We start from the raw sequence: 16,749 nt of genomic DNA on the forward strand, positions 1-16,749 counted from the left end.
TGTCAAATTTATTTGAAGTTTGTTCAACTACAGCCCTGGGTGAATTGGTGTGAGGTGGTGGTGGGGCTTTGGAGAAGATTTCCTGCCGATGAACACTGGCAACTTGTATCTATGTGTTATGGAGGTCTCAGGACTCGCAGGTATTCAGAGACGTGGATAGTTTACCAGTGTTTTTCAGCAGGAAATAGTTATTACCACAAATCGTCACCCCCCCTCTTCATCTTGGCCAGGGACTGCATTTGAAAAGTAGCCACTTGACTAAAATTGGAACATTTTCAGAAATGCCAGCAACAATACTGATAATGAACTCCCCTTAACTGACTCTCAGTTTGTTTAGAAAACAGACTTTTAAGAGAAAAGAAAGCCTTCCTTTGGTTTTGCATTTTTCTCTTTTTTGTTAGCTGTGCACAACATATCACAAGGATTACTTAACACGCACAATGATGATTGTGTATGTTCACAGTAAATTTTTGAAGTGGAAGTTTTTATTTTAAAAAATATACAAGAAAAATTCTATCAAAACAAAAGAGAAAAGAAAGACAAGAAACCTTTGGAAAGTTCTCAAAGGGGATTCCTCTCTAACCCTTTTAAATGCATCTACACAATTTCTGTGATTTCATTTAAAATATAAATAATATTTTATACTTTTTATCGCTTCACAGATACAACATTGTGATATTTGGAGGAGTGGATGGTTTTTCAAGAAAGGTACCTGACTTAGTAATATCTTAGTAATTCCACATGCTGTGCACTGGCTATATAAACGTTGTGTATTCTGTAAAACATTTAGAAGCTTTGATAATCATGAGTTTCAGCCCACTAATGACTTTGTAGTACTTTTTGTCTTTCTGTACTTTAACTGGACTTTGTCATTTTGTGGTTATGCCCCAAGCTAACAGGAAAGTAACAGTGGAGGGCTGCACAACATGAGGAGGCAGAGGCTAATTATGTCAAAGGACTGAAAAGGGGGCCAAATTTAGCAATAACCTACAAATAATAAACCAGCTACCCTATTTGTCTGACCACTGTTTTCTTGGTATACACATACATCTTTGATGCCTTTTAATTGGTTTAAACTTTATTTACTTTTGTAGATATTGTACTTGAATGTGGCCACAAACAACTGTGCATCAACTGCATTTCAGTTCTTCCTGGATGCAACGCAGCGACATGGCTTACCCTCAAGGTAGTGTGCTTTACACTGGTACACAGCTAGTGTATCCTCTAAAAGTCTTGGCAATGTAGATCAATTAAAAATCTATTTGCTCTATACCAGTTTGAAAATACACTCCAAAAAGTACATAAAACTGCCATTTACCTGTTCAGTTTCCTCAAAGCAAAATGCCATGAAAAATACATTTATTGGAAAACTTTTTAGAAATATTGGCAACTCTACATTCATTACTTCATGTACCCTCCCTTTGCCAGGACAATAGCAGTATGGGAACATATTTCACACCATTCCACCTTACAGAAACTCATAGTCCTTGCTTGTGGGAACTTTTTTGTTGCACCCCACATTTTTAGTTGTGACTAGGTCAGGGGACTTGAATGGCTTGCATTTTTTTGATTAAATTTAACAAGAATTTTGATCACATTTACCAACACTAATATAACTTCTTGAGGGTAGTATTGATGTATCTAAGAGGTTACAGAGCCATAATCAAAAATTAGTTGTTCTGTTAATCTCACTATGATTACTGTGATTTCAGGGTAAGAGCTGACCAAGGAGTGGAGAATGTGGACATCGCCCGGTTTATGTTCACTGTCCGTGGCAATGATCGGAACAGCTTCATCTCAGGAAAAAGTGTGCACAATCAAAGGTATGATTCATATTTCTTTACTTCCATAGCGTATCCCTGATATTTTTTTCATTTCATTTTATTTATTCCAATATATCTGTATGGAATCAGGTTTGTAAGGTTATTTAAATGCTGACTGATAACAAAAACAGTTGGAATAATTGCATTCCCTAAGCAGTACATGTTTATGAAGAAGTTATATAGAATACTATTACCCACAATGTACAGTTTGGCACATATCTAATAAATTAGTTGATAGAACTGGTTTGGCCAATGCCCTATGCTTTGTTTTTCTCCTACTGTAAGTAGATGGGGAGAGCTTGTGAACCAGAAGTTTTATCTATTTGATTACCCAGACATTCACTTTGAACTTGAAAATTTATTAGTAACATCACATTTCCATAATCTCACAAAATTCTATATATATATATATATATATATATATATATATATATATATATACACACACATACACATGTTACTAGCAGTTCAAATTTTAGTGGTTATGGAGGATCTTTTGTGGTCAGTGTTATGGAGGATCTTTTGTGACATATCTTTAATTATTTCGTGTCAATCTATTGTCCATTCAATTTAGTATTGAAAAAATTATTTCATTGTTTATTGACACATTTAATGAATGACATATTATTAATTGAAAGACTGACAATTTGAAAGATTTCAGTACGCAAATTAGATCTGTACTGACCGGTTTATGAAAGCACAGTGGGAGTGTTTTAGCCATTGACCTACAGCCACATTCCTTTTGATTTCTGTGCACGAAAGAAAGTGAGGTCTTTGTGCTGATTGCAGTGGGGCTAGCTTAACTAACAACTCTTATTTTAGCATTCTTCCAATATGTAGCTAATAACTGCAGCTCATATTTGTGGATTTCTCTCTACAGATCAACGACAATATGAATTGGACAAAATCTACAAATAAATAGGAGCAAAGTTACAAATGTTGCGTGATCCACATTCACAAATGTGCACAACCCATTTCAGTTGTACAAATCGCTCTGTATTTTTGTGGATAGTTAAAGATTTGTGGATCACTTCCTGCCTACTTGTGGATCACGCGGATTTTCGTCCAATTCATACCACAGCTGATCTGTAGAAGAAAATCCACAAATACTTGTTGCAGTTATTAGCTAGATAGTGGAAGAAGGCTAAGATAAGAGTCGCTAGTTAAGCTAAGTGAAGCTGGCCCCACTAACAGCTTCAGATAAAAAATACAGTGTTTGGTTAGTGCTACATTTGTGCTGCATGCAATTATACCACGTATTAGTGATGCACTAACATAGTTTTTCCATTATATTAATTTTCTGCTAGACTTGGACACAATGTCATGTTTTCCTACATGTTAATGGAAATTATTTTATTTTGTTTTAACCTTAGGATAGAACGGTTATGGCGAGATGTGTGGATCTCAGTGTCATCAAAATACTACAACCTTTTACAGTCCCTTGAAGAAAATGACCTCCTGGACATCTCCTGTACACATGACATATTCTGTGTACATTATACATTTCTTCCACGAATCAAAAGAGACTTGGAAATATTCACTGAAGCCTGGAACCACCATTCACTACGTACTGAGGGAAACTGGAGTCCAGCACAGATCTGGGAGATTTCACAAATGCTAAACACTAATGTCCATTCTGAGAACCTTGCGGTAAGTGTTTCTTCTACAGTGTGGTTGTTTCCAAATACAAAATATCAAAGTACACATACTAAATGTGTTTCATAAGCAATGCTCTATGATGAGTTATCTTAAATGTACATATCATAACCATATAATTGTTGATCTTGTGAGTAAACTGAAATATACAGTATTGTTACCACATGAAAGCTATGATTTGTTATGTCTTCTGATAAATTTATAGGACCTACAAGAGCCAGACATTGACTGGGAGACTGTTGTTGACTACGATGGCCTTGACTCAGAAACTGGTGTTGTAGTGCCTGAATATGAGTGCCCTCTGACTGAGGAGGAGATGAATGAACTCCAAACTTTGGTTGATCCTACTGACCGAAACATTACTGATGAACAGCTATACACTGTTTGCTATGAGCATATAAAACGACTGCAGGCTCAAACTTAAAAACCTGTTCAGTTCTGCCACTCCCACTGGACTCATCACAAACACACACTGCTTCGTTCAGGTCATCTCTTTAACTGTCATTCACGCGCTAAGGAATTTTGTCTGTTAACTTATGTCTTTGGACATGTCCTGTTTGAATTATTGTACACAACCTTTGTTTTACATTTTTATTTCATGGCACAATTATTCTGATAGACTGAAATCCTTAAAATGCTTCAGAATCCTTACAGAAAAATGTACATGAAAAACAGCAGAAAAATTACTGAAAATGCATTGAAACTGTATATACTGCTTAACCATAATAAAGTGCTACTAAAAACTACAAAGTTTTGTTTATGAAATCATACATCCTGTACTTAATATTGTGCTCTAACTTTGCAATCATCAATTTCAGCATCATTTGTAAATCTTTGTACTTGTCAAGTGTAATGTGTTTAGAGTAGACCTGACCAAAAAGAAAAAGTGAGCTGGAACATTCAGTTCCTAACAGCGGCCAAATTCATAGCCATGGACAATCGCCTGTGAGATTATATTTTTGAATTCTACGTATGTACTCAGGTGTGCTATTGGGAATGTGACTGAGCATGAACATGCATTAACTACAGGATAGCAGATGCTATGATGTGTCCCATAACGCACCTGGCAGTCATGGTCAAATTCTATGATAATTCTGAAACCTTCCCTATCTGAATGACTTAGTGGGATATGACCCAGTCCTGTCAGCCACTGGCAGAACTTGCCTACAGTAATGTTCATGTTGTTGGTATGTCTTTCTGTCTTCATGATGTCTTCATCCTCACTCTTGGTCTCTTCAGGCATGTCTTCTCTGTTATTTTTACCCTCTTCTTCTGAAAAAGTAATTTAAGAAATCATTGTTAGCCAAGTTTATTATAAAGGATGATTAAAAGCATTGTCACTTGTCAATAAGATTTTACAATTCCCTTTGTTTGCTGTCCAAGCATGAAGTGATATGATTGCAAAAATTCTAAAGAAATATAAATTCTTTCAAATACATTTCATTTGTATGTTTTCCAAAGTGAATCATGCAACAGAAATGTCATCAGAAAAGTTAGCATTCTCTACTGTTGTATGACATTAATGTATACAAATCATTTACCTTCATCTTCCAAGTCCTGTATGAAGTCCTGCAAAAAGTTGACCACTTTGGACTCTCTCTGATGCCTCATTGTACCCTTCTCACTGAAGACAGGTGATAGTGACTTCACTAGAAAATCAGAATCCATCTTAATTGAAGAAAGAAAGAATAGAAGTCATCCAGATTTTTATTTGAAAAAAATATTTCTTAGATGATTCAATGCAGATATTTCAATGGACAATATTTATTGCCTTGGAAAAAGACCCGGGAACAAACAGCTGTCTGCAGATGTCAGTTTCTTGGTGGACCAAGCTGAGGAGACCATACAGTTTCATTCCAGAGCAGATTTGCTGGAGCATGGGAAGTAACCTCACTGTGGAGTGTAGGACTAATGAGCTGTAACAAAAAGTGAAATATAATTAAATAAAAAAAAACAAATCCAAATCTAGAAGTTGAACCTACATTAAAGGAATTGTCCTACCGCACAATGTCTTCTTTTCTTTGGGTGGACACTGCCCCTGTGTATCCACATGACAAAATCCTGTCTGTGAACTCCATTAGGGTTGTATTGTCAGCTGCCTCAATCTTTGAAAGACACAAAACCACACTTAACTTCACACCTACACCATAATGAGTTCAGTTTAGTGTTTGAGTCAACTGATTTTTCGAGAATAAAATGTCCATTTTTATTTTGAAATGAAGTATCTTCATTGACAGAAAAGCATGGAATTAATAATCATAACACTTGAACAATTTACATCACTTAGACATGAAATGATGATTCACAGTGCAATTTTCCCCACATTTAAATGATCTACCTCTTTTATTAGTTGTATTAGTTCAGGGTCTGTAACATCCCTTTCACTTATTGCTTCCTGATCCACTTCTCCAGTTGATATGTAGTTGTAGCACCACTGCATTAAAAAGTTTGGAGGTGGTCCACCCTGTGCAATACTGACAGCAAATATCTCTCCAACAGTCCTGCAATCCCCCCCGCCCCCAAAAAATAAACAAAATATTCCTGCACAATGGACAGCTATATTTCAGGAGAGTGAACAGTGATGTTGCTTGTGAGAGAAAAATACAATGATCTGTAGAATATCTGAGGAAAACTCCTTATGTAGTCAAACTAATGTTAATCTTTTCTGAATCAATACATGTCTTGTAATGTGCGTATCTGTGTGCATGTGAACGTAGTGGGAAATGCTTGCCTAACATGGATTGGATATATAAAAAAGTGTTACGCTGTAATTTCAATGTATATCTTTTATAACCCACTTGAAGTTGTGTTTGTCCAGGTCTGTCATTGAGTACTTAGGGTTTTTGCCATTATCCCCTCCATCAAAGAACCGCTTCTCTATTCCTGCCATCATTTCTTTTTAGAACAGGGAAATAGAGATCATTAAGCATAAAATACATAGGTAACAACCATCTAAATGCTTGACAACATTTGTAAGACTGATGAATGTCACGTCATGCAAGTTCATAAAGCACAAAATTTATTGTGAAGATCCAAAACAAAGAAAAAAAGAAAAAGAAAACAACATACCAGTTAAAAATTCCTTCCTCAGAGCCCCATTGTCAATGCCAGCCTCTCCAATAAAAGAAACTCTGAGGGGATGTTTAGGGGAAGATTTTTTCTGGCGCTGCCATTGTTTTATGCCTCTTTCAAGCATTTGATCCCTTGTAACACAAATGCTGAATATGCCATTTTCATCCACCCTTTCAGTAAGGCTTTTGACAACATCAGCAACGCTTATAGTAATATTGGGAAAAGAGAAATAATTACACTTCATAATTTGGGAAAGTTTCATATTATTAGTGTAAAATTGATCACACTTTCAGAAGAAAGCTTTGTTAAGTACCTTTTAGTCTCTTCATGTCCCTTAAATCGTTTTGGACATATCTCTGTTCCATCAGTTTTTTTATCTAAATCGATGACCTCCATTTCATCAAAGGTTCTGTAGGAGTACATGCTACACATTACTCATACTAAAAACTGATATACAGTCACCAGCATGGCAAGATAAAAGAACAGTGCAATACAAAACATTTTGCTTCAGAAAATGATGCATGAGGAAACTGAAATACCTTTCACCACAGAAGCTTGCATGGACTTCCAGAAAGTCACTGGGGTAAATTTGCTCACAAATGGGACAGGTTGTCTAGAATATACCCGAGTATGAATAAACACATTAATACTGTGTACACACCAAAATGTCGCCTGAGGGTAGTGAAGTAAAGAGTCAAACAAATCAAGAAGGTACATACACAGAGATGTTCAAATGTGCTAAATTTTGTGACAATCCAACCAGCAGGTTTGAGTACATGTTGCTGTGGACCAAAGTGTTGGATGGGCTGATGGGTGGATAGGCTAACTAATTTGGAACAGATTTCTGACTTTATATTTGCATTTTTCATAAACAGACTTACTGTCACAGACAAGTCAATAGTAGGAGTATGGTCCAGGGTGTTTTCCAGGATTACATCCATGGCAGGATTCTTATCTAGGGACTCCTGAAAATCTTCAGTCTGAAAAAAATAATAATAAATGAACCACAGGACAACAAAGATCTATTCAACTTAATTTAGAATCAACAGCAAAATATTCCTTGCCTGTTCCTTGGTGTCATTTGAGAATTTCTCACAAGATGCCACATGTGCAGCTAGTAACTGGACTGGCAGGGTAACTGAACAGGTATGGCATGTTGCTTTAGGCATTTTTTCAAACTCCTTTGTGGAGTAGGGAAGAGGGGAAGTATCAAGAGATCCTTGGAGTGGTACTATGTACAGTGTTGACTTCCCACATGAAACTGTATTGAGGTAAACACCTGCATAACCTTCTGCCTCAGGGGGCACGATACACAATTTTCTTTGTCCAGACCCTCCTACAAGAAAATCAATTTATTATTTGTGCAACTGAAAAAAATCAATGAAATTTGCCATTACACAATGCACATAAGGCAGCAGATAAAGACAGGAAGCTTCAATATCTTACCAACAGCCTTAAATAACATCCATGACCCTTTCAATTCTGCCATTTTAGGGTAGTTCTCTTCAAGTTTTCTGGACAGCTGTGTATACATTATATAATGAAAGTCTTTTGTTAAAGAAAAACCAGTGTATAACGTGTACATTATTTTTATTAGCAATCTATCTGTCAAGGAAAATTTACTCCTATTTCCTCCCACACCAAAAGACATATGTTACAAACATGGCATCATTGCATAAGAGTTCATTGCTCATCAACCTACCCCTTATGAGTAATGGTTAATACTAAATTATTAAAAGTATTACCACTTTCATTAAATATTACATTTCGAATAAAAAGTCCACTGTAACTCAAGATAACAATAGATTACCTCTGACTGGTATGAAATAGCACTAATGCAATTATTAATTACACAGCTTCAACTATGCAAATGTTTTTAGTCAAAGTGTAAATTAGTTTACATTGAGGTGAATGATAAAAGTAAACTCACAAAGCTTGATAACATCAAAAATATATCAAAATACACATCAACTTTAACAGCTTTATCAAACTATTTAAGAAGATTATGTTCATTTCAGTACAATGTGTGACCAATGCAATTAAATGAACATGTAAATGCCATGGTGACTTAAAAAAATCCTGACATTCTGTTACAATTTACCCATGAATGGTCAGCATCCTCTGGGACATTGATGGTTTTCCGACCCATCCCGGCCTGTAGAAGTTTTAATTCGTCGGATGTTGTTGGTGTCTTCTCCATATATTTGTTAACCATGTAAAATTGTACTGGAAAACATTTCACTGAGCCTTCTTTTTAAGTCATTAAAGGCAGAATTTGGTCTCTTTTTGCCTGACATTTTTTTGCCAAACAGTCCTGGGAAGGATCTATAAAAGAGTAAAATAAGACATGAGAAAGTGTAACAGTAGTGCAATGTAGGTAATGTAAAGCACTACATATAAGATTAACATTGAAATAATCATAAAAATTCAAATCAGCACAAACTATTGCCTGAATATGACAAACCTTGCCATGTTCTGCTCTAAGGTGTTATTCTGCTGTAGAAGTCCTTGTCCAGTGTGCCTCTGGTTTGTAGAATCTGCAGAAACTCATTATCATTTCAAACACAAAAAACTACATATCTGCCAATGTTACAAGGACTACCCTCTGAATAATCAATTACATAAAATGTTAATCTATCATCAACATATGCTGTTTTTTATAGCTCCTACTGACAGCACTGTTGCTTTAATATAGTGTCATGAAATACGTTACAATTAAATTTGTTAAGAAATAACAGATTGCTTATAGACAATATTATGGTGCTAACAACAACCCTCACTGTCTCTAGGTGCTGGATCAGACAGGGCATTCTGCAGCAGGGACACCACCCGTCGTGCAGCATCCTGCAAATCTCCCTATCACAACAGCCCACATAACAAAATAACATTAGTGTATGATTCAGCAGAGCTTGTCCAGGTCTGGAAAGTAGTTGGGCCAGATTTTCAAACCAAGAAATTGAGCTGGGCCAGACGTTTTCAGCGGCCCAGTAAGCAGCAGGTAATAGAATTTTAAACAAACACAAATCAAGGTACATTATTTTAAAAAGCTACAACTGAACATAATCTGAGGAGGTAGCAATACTTTTTTCCACTTTTGAAATAAGAAAAATATTTTGGTCATATGTGACCTAGACACATCTCAAAGTGCACTAAACAGAATAAAAAAGATCTTTCAATGCACTGATCCATTAGATGGATCAGGTATCAGCCATATGAATAGGCCGGGCTTATATGGATCAAGAAGCTTGGAACAGAATCATTCCTGTATAAATACTGTTTAAATAATTCGCTTATAGTAATCAAGTAGTCCGCAGTGTTCATTTTGGGTATTTTTATACATGACAACATACGGAAAAATTAAAATTACTTTTTTTAAACCATCACTTTGATAGCCCCGTGTGCTTCTGGCTAGTTACCTGAGGCTAATGCTCCGTGCATATATAGAAAATATGGCGGGAAAAAAGAAATTTTCCCTCAATGACAAATATATACTCATCAAAGCTTATGATTAACTGCCAAAGACGAGCCAGCGAGATGCAACAGTGAAAGTACAATAAGCGTATTTGAATTATACACAAATTAATAATTTAATTTGTACAGTACTGTAATTTGAAAAGCGTTTGAAACATTTGTACTATATTTTGAAAGTCAATAAAATTCAGTAGAGACTTTAATTGCGATATATTCATGTTATATATATACACATTATATATATAAATATATGTGATAAATATATTATATCATATAAAATGTCTATTAGATGGCAAACTGCCAGACACAAAGAAAAAAATCGGTTATAATCATCATCTGCTTATAGCGATCTATTTCACCCAGACAGACGTGATCACCATAAACGGTTTCCCACATTATTGTCGAGGTGACTGTTCACTTTACCTCTGCTTTCTCCTACATCTTCCGGATTCTGCCGCCAAGAAGGGGCTCAGAGGGCGGAGACTGAGGGTGTTAAAAAGACCAATCAAAGAAGCGGAGCCATTAGCCACTGTTCCCGCCTCCAAAGTGTCAAAATTCATCCTGTCGAGCGAGCGAGTGCTGTGCAGACGCGAGCGCGTAGATGGGGTCCAGTGAACGCGAGCGCGTAGTGAGGATGGGTTTTCAGCTCGCGAGCGCACACGCGCGCGTGGTTGGACTTTTGGCACTAATGTAACGCCGATCGAGCGAGCAAGCGAGTGCTGTGCAAACGCGAGCGCGTAGAGAGGATGGGTTTTCTGCTCGCGAGCGCATACGCGCGCGTGGTTTTTATGCGCGCGAGTTTTGGCACTAATTTAACGCCATATATCTCGGAAGGCACAGAGGATCCGAGTTCAGAATCCAAGATGGCTGTGTCCTTTATCAACAGAAGGGAAAGTTGTAGTTTTATCCTGTTTAAGCATTACTTCTCATTTGTGGCTCATTAAATCGGTCGCACAAACTATACCGTCCAACTTACTGTATCTGTGGACGTGTTGCTACGGAGTTTTATACGTGAAGCACCGCGTGTAATGTGTTATCAAGTGATATTGCTAACAATGGCTACCAATTAACCGGTCTAGAATTGGATTTCATGATTAGTTGGATTATTTGTCGGATTTAAAGTAGTTCGGGCTAATTGTAAGTGAACGAAGATAAAGGCCATTTAAACTGAGGTACCTTAAATCCGACAAGTTGTCCGGCTAAGCAAAAAATCTTGCTTTTTCATATGGGTTCATGGTATTGCTACTTCTGTGGCTAATGGAACGTATCCGACTCGGTTTTCCCGAGTTTTTAGCGGATGTGACGTAATATCGGAATCCGAAAATCAGATCCCGAGGCAAATGGAATGCAGCATTAGTACACGGAAGCAGCTTGAAGCGGAAAGCGCGAATATGCCTGTGGTCTGGAGATATTTATGTTATTTATTACTTGATTGTTCAAGCTACCTCACAGAAGTGCTCTGTTTGTTAACAGAGTTGTTGAATGTTAAAATAAGATGAATGAAATAAAAAATAAGGAACATCCTGGATCTGTTTCTTCGCTCTTCTTTATTCTTTTTTTATGTATTATAGAAGTATCGGATCGGGACTCGGTATCGGTAGATACTCAAAATCAAATGACTCGGACTCAAGGTTAAAAAAACCTGTTTGGGACATCCCTACTTCAAATCATAGTTTAGAATTATAACAACATCCAAGCAAGCTGACATGACATTAAAGACATACCTCTCACTCAGTAAAGCACTCTGCTAGCTCAACTGCCTTCAAAAAGATCATGAGCCAAATCAGGAGGATAGCCTGTTGTAACATTAAAGTAGCTAAAGTTTTCACTGAAAACACATGGTTTTTTTACACCCATGACATTTACATCTTTCTCTGTAGCAAGTTTCACGTGTCCTTGGTGCTCTTCTGCAGTCCGAAGTTTGAATTCACCTCCCTTCACTTCAGTGGTCTGAGAATTTGCACGAGAAGCTGTACAAAATCGACAACAATACTCGCCTGAAAAGTTCTCAACGAATCCAGCCATGGAATGTGCGGCAAGATTATCAGCTTTAAGGAATGTTCCAAGTTGTTGGACATACAAACCTTGCTGTTCCAAAGTTTGGAGATCTTGCAAAAGAGGTCGCACGATTTTCTCAAATCCGTATGTCTTCACGTCTTCTGTTTTGCATAAAATTGCAAGAAAAATTTAAGACAATGTTGACTGAAACACTGATGGTACATTAGATGTCGACAACATCTTTACAGCCGGTAAACACGCACTGCATTGCACAGTTAAATTTGTGCCTTTTTCCGTAATGTATCGGAAATGTTTTTTATATTTCAGCAATGGAATGCATTCCTTTGCTTATCTGCCATTGCCTGCAATAGAAACTCAGACCTCACCGGCAAGTTAATTAGCAGAATTGGCTGCAAATGTAGACGAGACAGGATAACCAATCAGAAGTAGTGATGGGAAGTTCGGATCATTTTACCGACTCGGACCTTTTAGTCTCGTTCAGCAAAATGAACGAATCTTTTTTCGAGTCATTTCGTTCATTTTAGCAAAATATAATTAAAATGTTACCTGTTACCTCCCTAACACATCTTGTCACGCCCACCTCACGTGACTGGCAATGATTGCCGGAAACTGAGGGGAATACCGTATTTAAACCTCGCACTGACATCAGTCTGGTGCGAGGTATTGTAGTAATGTACATGCTGAGCGCTTTGATTGTTCGTTGTCTCCCTAGTTACGTTCCGTCTTCCTGGCCCTGCCCGCTCCTTCCTCGACTCCTGCCTGCCCTCCTTCCCGACCACTCTCCCCGTGACGCACCCCGTGGACTTCCCCGTGTTTGTCTCCCGTGTCATCGGCTTGACCAACTGGCTTCTTGACCCTCGGCTTAACCGCATCGGATCACGGACTGGACTTTGGTTACTGTTCCCTGGCAACGACTTGGATACGGCTCACGACCTCCCCTCAGTCTATTCCTAATAAACTTGGTTGCCAGATATTGTCTCTGCGGATCTTCCTTGGCAGGACAGAATACCTCGCCAGTAACATGGATCCGCAAGACGTCCAGGACCAATTTCAGCAGGCGCAGGCTCAGATCTCGCGTTTAACAGATGTAGTGAGACAACTGCAGCTTTCTGGAGCGGCTGCGGTACCGATCCCTACCTCTCCACTGCGCTCAGTTGTACTGGTAGCCCTGCCGAACCGATACGACGGAAACCCCGATCACTGCAAAGCCTTCTTAATGCAGTGCGGGTTATACATAGAACATCACCCGGACCAGTTCCCCTCCGATCAGGATCGCGTCCACTTCGTGATATCCCTGCTGTGTGGTAAGGCTCTTACCTGGGTGACCGCTCTCTGGTCCGAGGATAGCCCTCTGCTGCACTCTGCTCGAGACTTCCAAACAGCTTTTAACCCTTTGGGGTCTAGGGGTAGGAAACACACTTTCACTGACTGGGGCATGATCACACATTTCTTCAAATATCATAAACTTAATTCATGGCAAATAAATTATTTCTTATATATTTGTTTTGCCATTACACTCATCTTTATTTTAATATATATTGTAAATATGTCAGATTTTTGTTAAGTTTGAAATTTGACATCAAAGTATAGACATTGCAAAATGCAGTTTGGAACACTTGCAGAAACATTATAAAAGTACATAGTAAGCAATGCTGGCAGTTTGTTTTGATCCCAGATATCTGATCACCAAAGTCTTGGCTACATGAACATGACTGAATGGTGTAGATGCAACATTCATTTGGATAAATAAATAAGAAAAACCTAACTCATGTCACTATTTCTGGCTCCTTTCATTGAATATGTAGCAACTTTCATGTGTATGAATGAGCCATTGTCACCTGGGCACGTCCCCAACCCCCTTTTATGGCGCTGAAGGGGATGTATCTGGATCGCGTTTCACCGTTGCGCTGTTAATCAAATTACCATGCGAATTCGATTTGAATACGCGCTAATGCGGCTATTTATAATGTGAATAGTGATCTTCGGGTGAGAGCGGTACTACACGCCCCCGATGCAGGTAAAACAAAGTAAGATGACATGGTTTACTTTTTTGCCGATTTTAACTTAGTTAAAAAAACTTTAATACTTCCGACAATGGACGTTTTGAAAAGAAGACAGATTACGGATTTAGCCAGCGTTTTTTTCATGATTCTACATTAAGATTTCAGCGAGATATAAACTGAAATAGATGCGAAAAGTACGCGATGTCGCCGACGACATACTCGACCCCAGAGAGTTAAAGAAATATTTGATCATCCAGCTGTAGGGCGTAATGTTGGAGATTTGCTTTTAGATCTACGTCAGGGAAATCGCTCGGCGGCAGATTTCTCCTTGGAATTTCGAACCCTGGCAGCCAGTTTGGATTGGACCACCGACTGTTTACAAACAATCTATCATCGCGCTCTTCGCCCGGAATTACGAGCCGAACTAACATGTTGGGGAGCCACCCGGACCTTCGGGGAATATGTGCGCCTCTCCATAACCCTGGACACCGCTCTCCGTGAACAGCACAGATCAACGGTGCGTTCGGAAAGGAATGAACCTGACCCCGCTGGCGCACCCCACGGAACCGGAACCGATGGTTTTGGGACGTGCGCCCCTTACCCCGGAAGAGCGTGAGAGACGCCGCAATCGGGGGTTGTGCATTTACTGCGGAGAAACGGGGCATTTCATGCGTGCATGCCCAAAGCGTCCCACCCGAAGCTGCCCTGAAGAGACTCAGGTAAGAACATTAGTTCCGCCAGACCTTACCAAGACACAGTTAACAGTGCCAGTTGTTCTTTTTTGGGAAACGAAAGGGGTGAAAGGTATGGGTTTGGTGGATTCAGGAGCTGCTGGTAACTTCTTAGATATCGCATTTGCTCAACATTATCAGATTCCCTGATAATGCCACAACCATTGCTGGTGCGAGGTGTGGATGGAGAACCGCTCCCTTCTGGGTTAATTACTCACCGCACAGCACCACTAACCCTAAAGGTTGGGGTTCTCCATGTGGAGCTGACCCAATTACTTGTTGTTCCCTCCATATGAGATAAGATCATTCTAGGATTTCCATGGTTAAGATGGCACAACCCGGCAATAGATTGGAGAACCGGAGAGTTTCAAGCATGGTCATCTGAATGTTTTCTGGAATGTCTTTCCCTACCCTGCCGAGTCTCCTCTGTTGAGAGCCCCCTACCAGAGGATCTTTCAGGTATACCCAAACCCTACAGGGATTTTCAGGATGTCTTTAGTATAGCACAAGCCTATGGTCTCCCGCCTCATCGTACATCCGATTGTGCCATCGATCTTGTAGAGGGTGCTGTTCCACCTCATGGACGTCTGAAGAGGAGGCCATGAAAACATATGTGCAAGAGTCCCTAAAACAGGGAATTATTCGCCCCTCTACCTCCCCATTTGCTTCGGGGTTCTTTTTCGTGCCCAAGAAAGATGGCGGCTTACGACCTTGTATAGATTATCAAGGGCTCAATAAGGTCACCATAAAGCGTAGAGAACCTCTCCCTCTTATCCCCTCAGCCTTGGAACAACTTCGCTCAGCCCGGGTTTTTTCAAAGCTAGATCTGAGAAGCGCCTATAACCTCATTAGGATCAAGAAAGGAGATGAATGGAAGACAGCGTTTATGACTACTACGGGACAATATGAGTATCTCGTGATGCCTTACGGACTTGCTAATAGTCCCTCTGTGTTTCAGTCCTTCATTAATGAAGTGTTTCGAGATATGTTGCATAATTGTGTGATTACATATATTGACGATATCTTGATTTATTCAGATACAGAGGACCAACATGTGGGGCATGTCAAACAGGTACTACAAAGACTCCGAGAACATCAACTCTATGTAAAAGGTGAGAAATGTGAGTTTCATTGCAGCACAATTAAATTCCTCGGTTATGTTATCTCTCCTGGAGAAGTGGACCCCAGGAGCAATGCTTGACTTCGAAGATTTGAAGCAACGATTCTGTTCTGCTCCCATCCTACGACAACCTGACCCTCAGCTACCATTCCAGGTAGAGGTGGATGCATCCGAGGTAGGCATTGGAGCAGTGCTCACCCAAGAGGATCCCAGGTCAGGTAAACGTCATCCGTGTGCATTTCTGTCAAAGAAACTGACCGACGCGGAATGTAACTATAATGTGGGTAATCGGGAATTGTTGGCTATTAACCCCCTGGGGCCTGAGGCCTCTTTTCCACTTTCGGGGTAGTCTGACATGCCTTGACATTTAAAAATATTTCACCTATCTAAAAAACATTTATCCCAAAGTGTTACATTTGCTTTTATTTAGCACAAACTCAGCACCAATAATCTGAGACCTCTTAGAATGTTATTATTCTATTTTTTGTTAAAATCAACTTTAAACATATAGTTTTCAAAAACCTATTTTCAGACATGCTGAGAAATTGTAAAAAATCACATTATAGACATTTCTAGGTAAGACTTTTGAGCTCTGAAGCTTATAGACACAGGGGTTGGCTACACATAGGTGAAAGTGACATTCAGAAATTTTATATGGTTTGATTACTAAAGTGTTAGAACTTTGGAGTGACACTCTTTTTCTCAAAGTCAGTGGTCTTCACAATGAATATTGATGAGATAGGTGTCCTCATACCTGTAGTAGTTTGCATGCTGTCAATGGCCCATCAGTCTGGAATGTCACTGCACCCCACACCCATCACTTTGGAAAGGCAATTTGAAACGCAAGAAAAGTA

The 16,749-nt window shown here is 39.0% G+C and overlaps 3 long non-coding RNA genes across 3 annotated transcripts; 1 reads left to right on the plus strand and 2 right to left on the minus strand.

Annotated features, from left to right (window-relative positions):
* The first annotated feature begins 1,134 nt into the window (after window positions 1-1,134).
* On the plus strand, window positions 1,135-4,201 carry LOC140582017 (uncharacterized). Its single transcript, XR_011985061.1, has 4 exons — window positions 1,135-1,186; window positions 1,713-1,823; window positions 3,197-3,473; window positions 3,685-4,201. It is a non-coding gene; the product is annotated as an uncharacterized lncRNA (long non-coding RNA).
* A 2-nt stretch (window positions 4,202-4,203) lies between these two features.
* On the minus strand, window positions 4,204-5,350 carry LOC140582018 (uncharacterized). Its single transcript, XR_011985062.1, has 3 exons — window positions 5,251-5,350; window positions 5,021-5,147; window positions 4,204-4,751 (listed from the first exon to the last, which is right to left on the minus strand). It is a non-coding gene; the product is annotated as an uncharacterized lncRNA (long non-coding RNA).
* A 926-nt stretch (window positions 5,351-6,276) lies between these two features.
* On the minus strand, window positions 6,277-6,943 carry LOC140581898 (uncharacterized). The gene is made up of 3 exons (XR_011984940.1): window positions 6,865-6,943; window positions 6,549-6,754; window positions 6,277-6,374 (listed from the first exon to the last, which is right to left on the minus strand). It is a non-coding gene; the product is annotated as an uncharacterized lncRNA (long non-coding RNA).
* Between the last annotated feature and the right edge of the window lie 9,806 nt (window positions 6,944-16,749).

This window comes from Paramormyrops kingsleyae, chromosome 23, assembly GCF_048594095.1.
Source record: "Paramormyrops kingsleyae isolate MSU_618 chromosome 23, PKINGS_0.4, whole genome shotgun sequence".
NCBI lineage: Eukaryota > Metazoa > Chordata > Actinopteri > Osteoglossiformes > Mormyridae > Paramormyrops > Paramormyrops kingsleyae.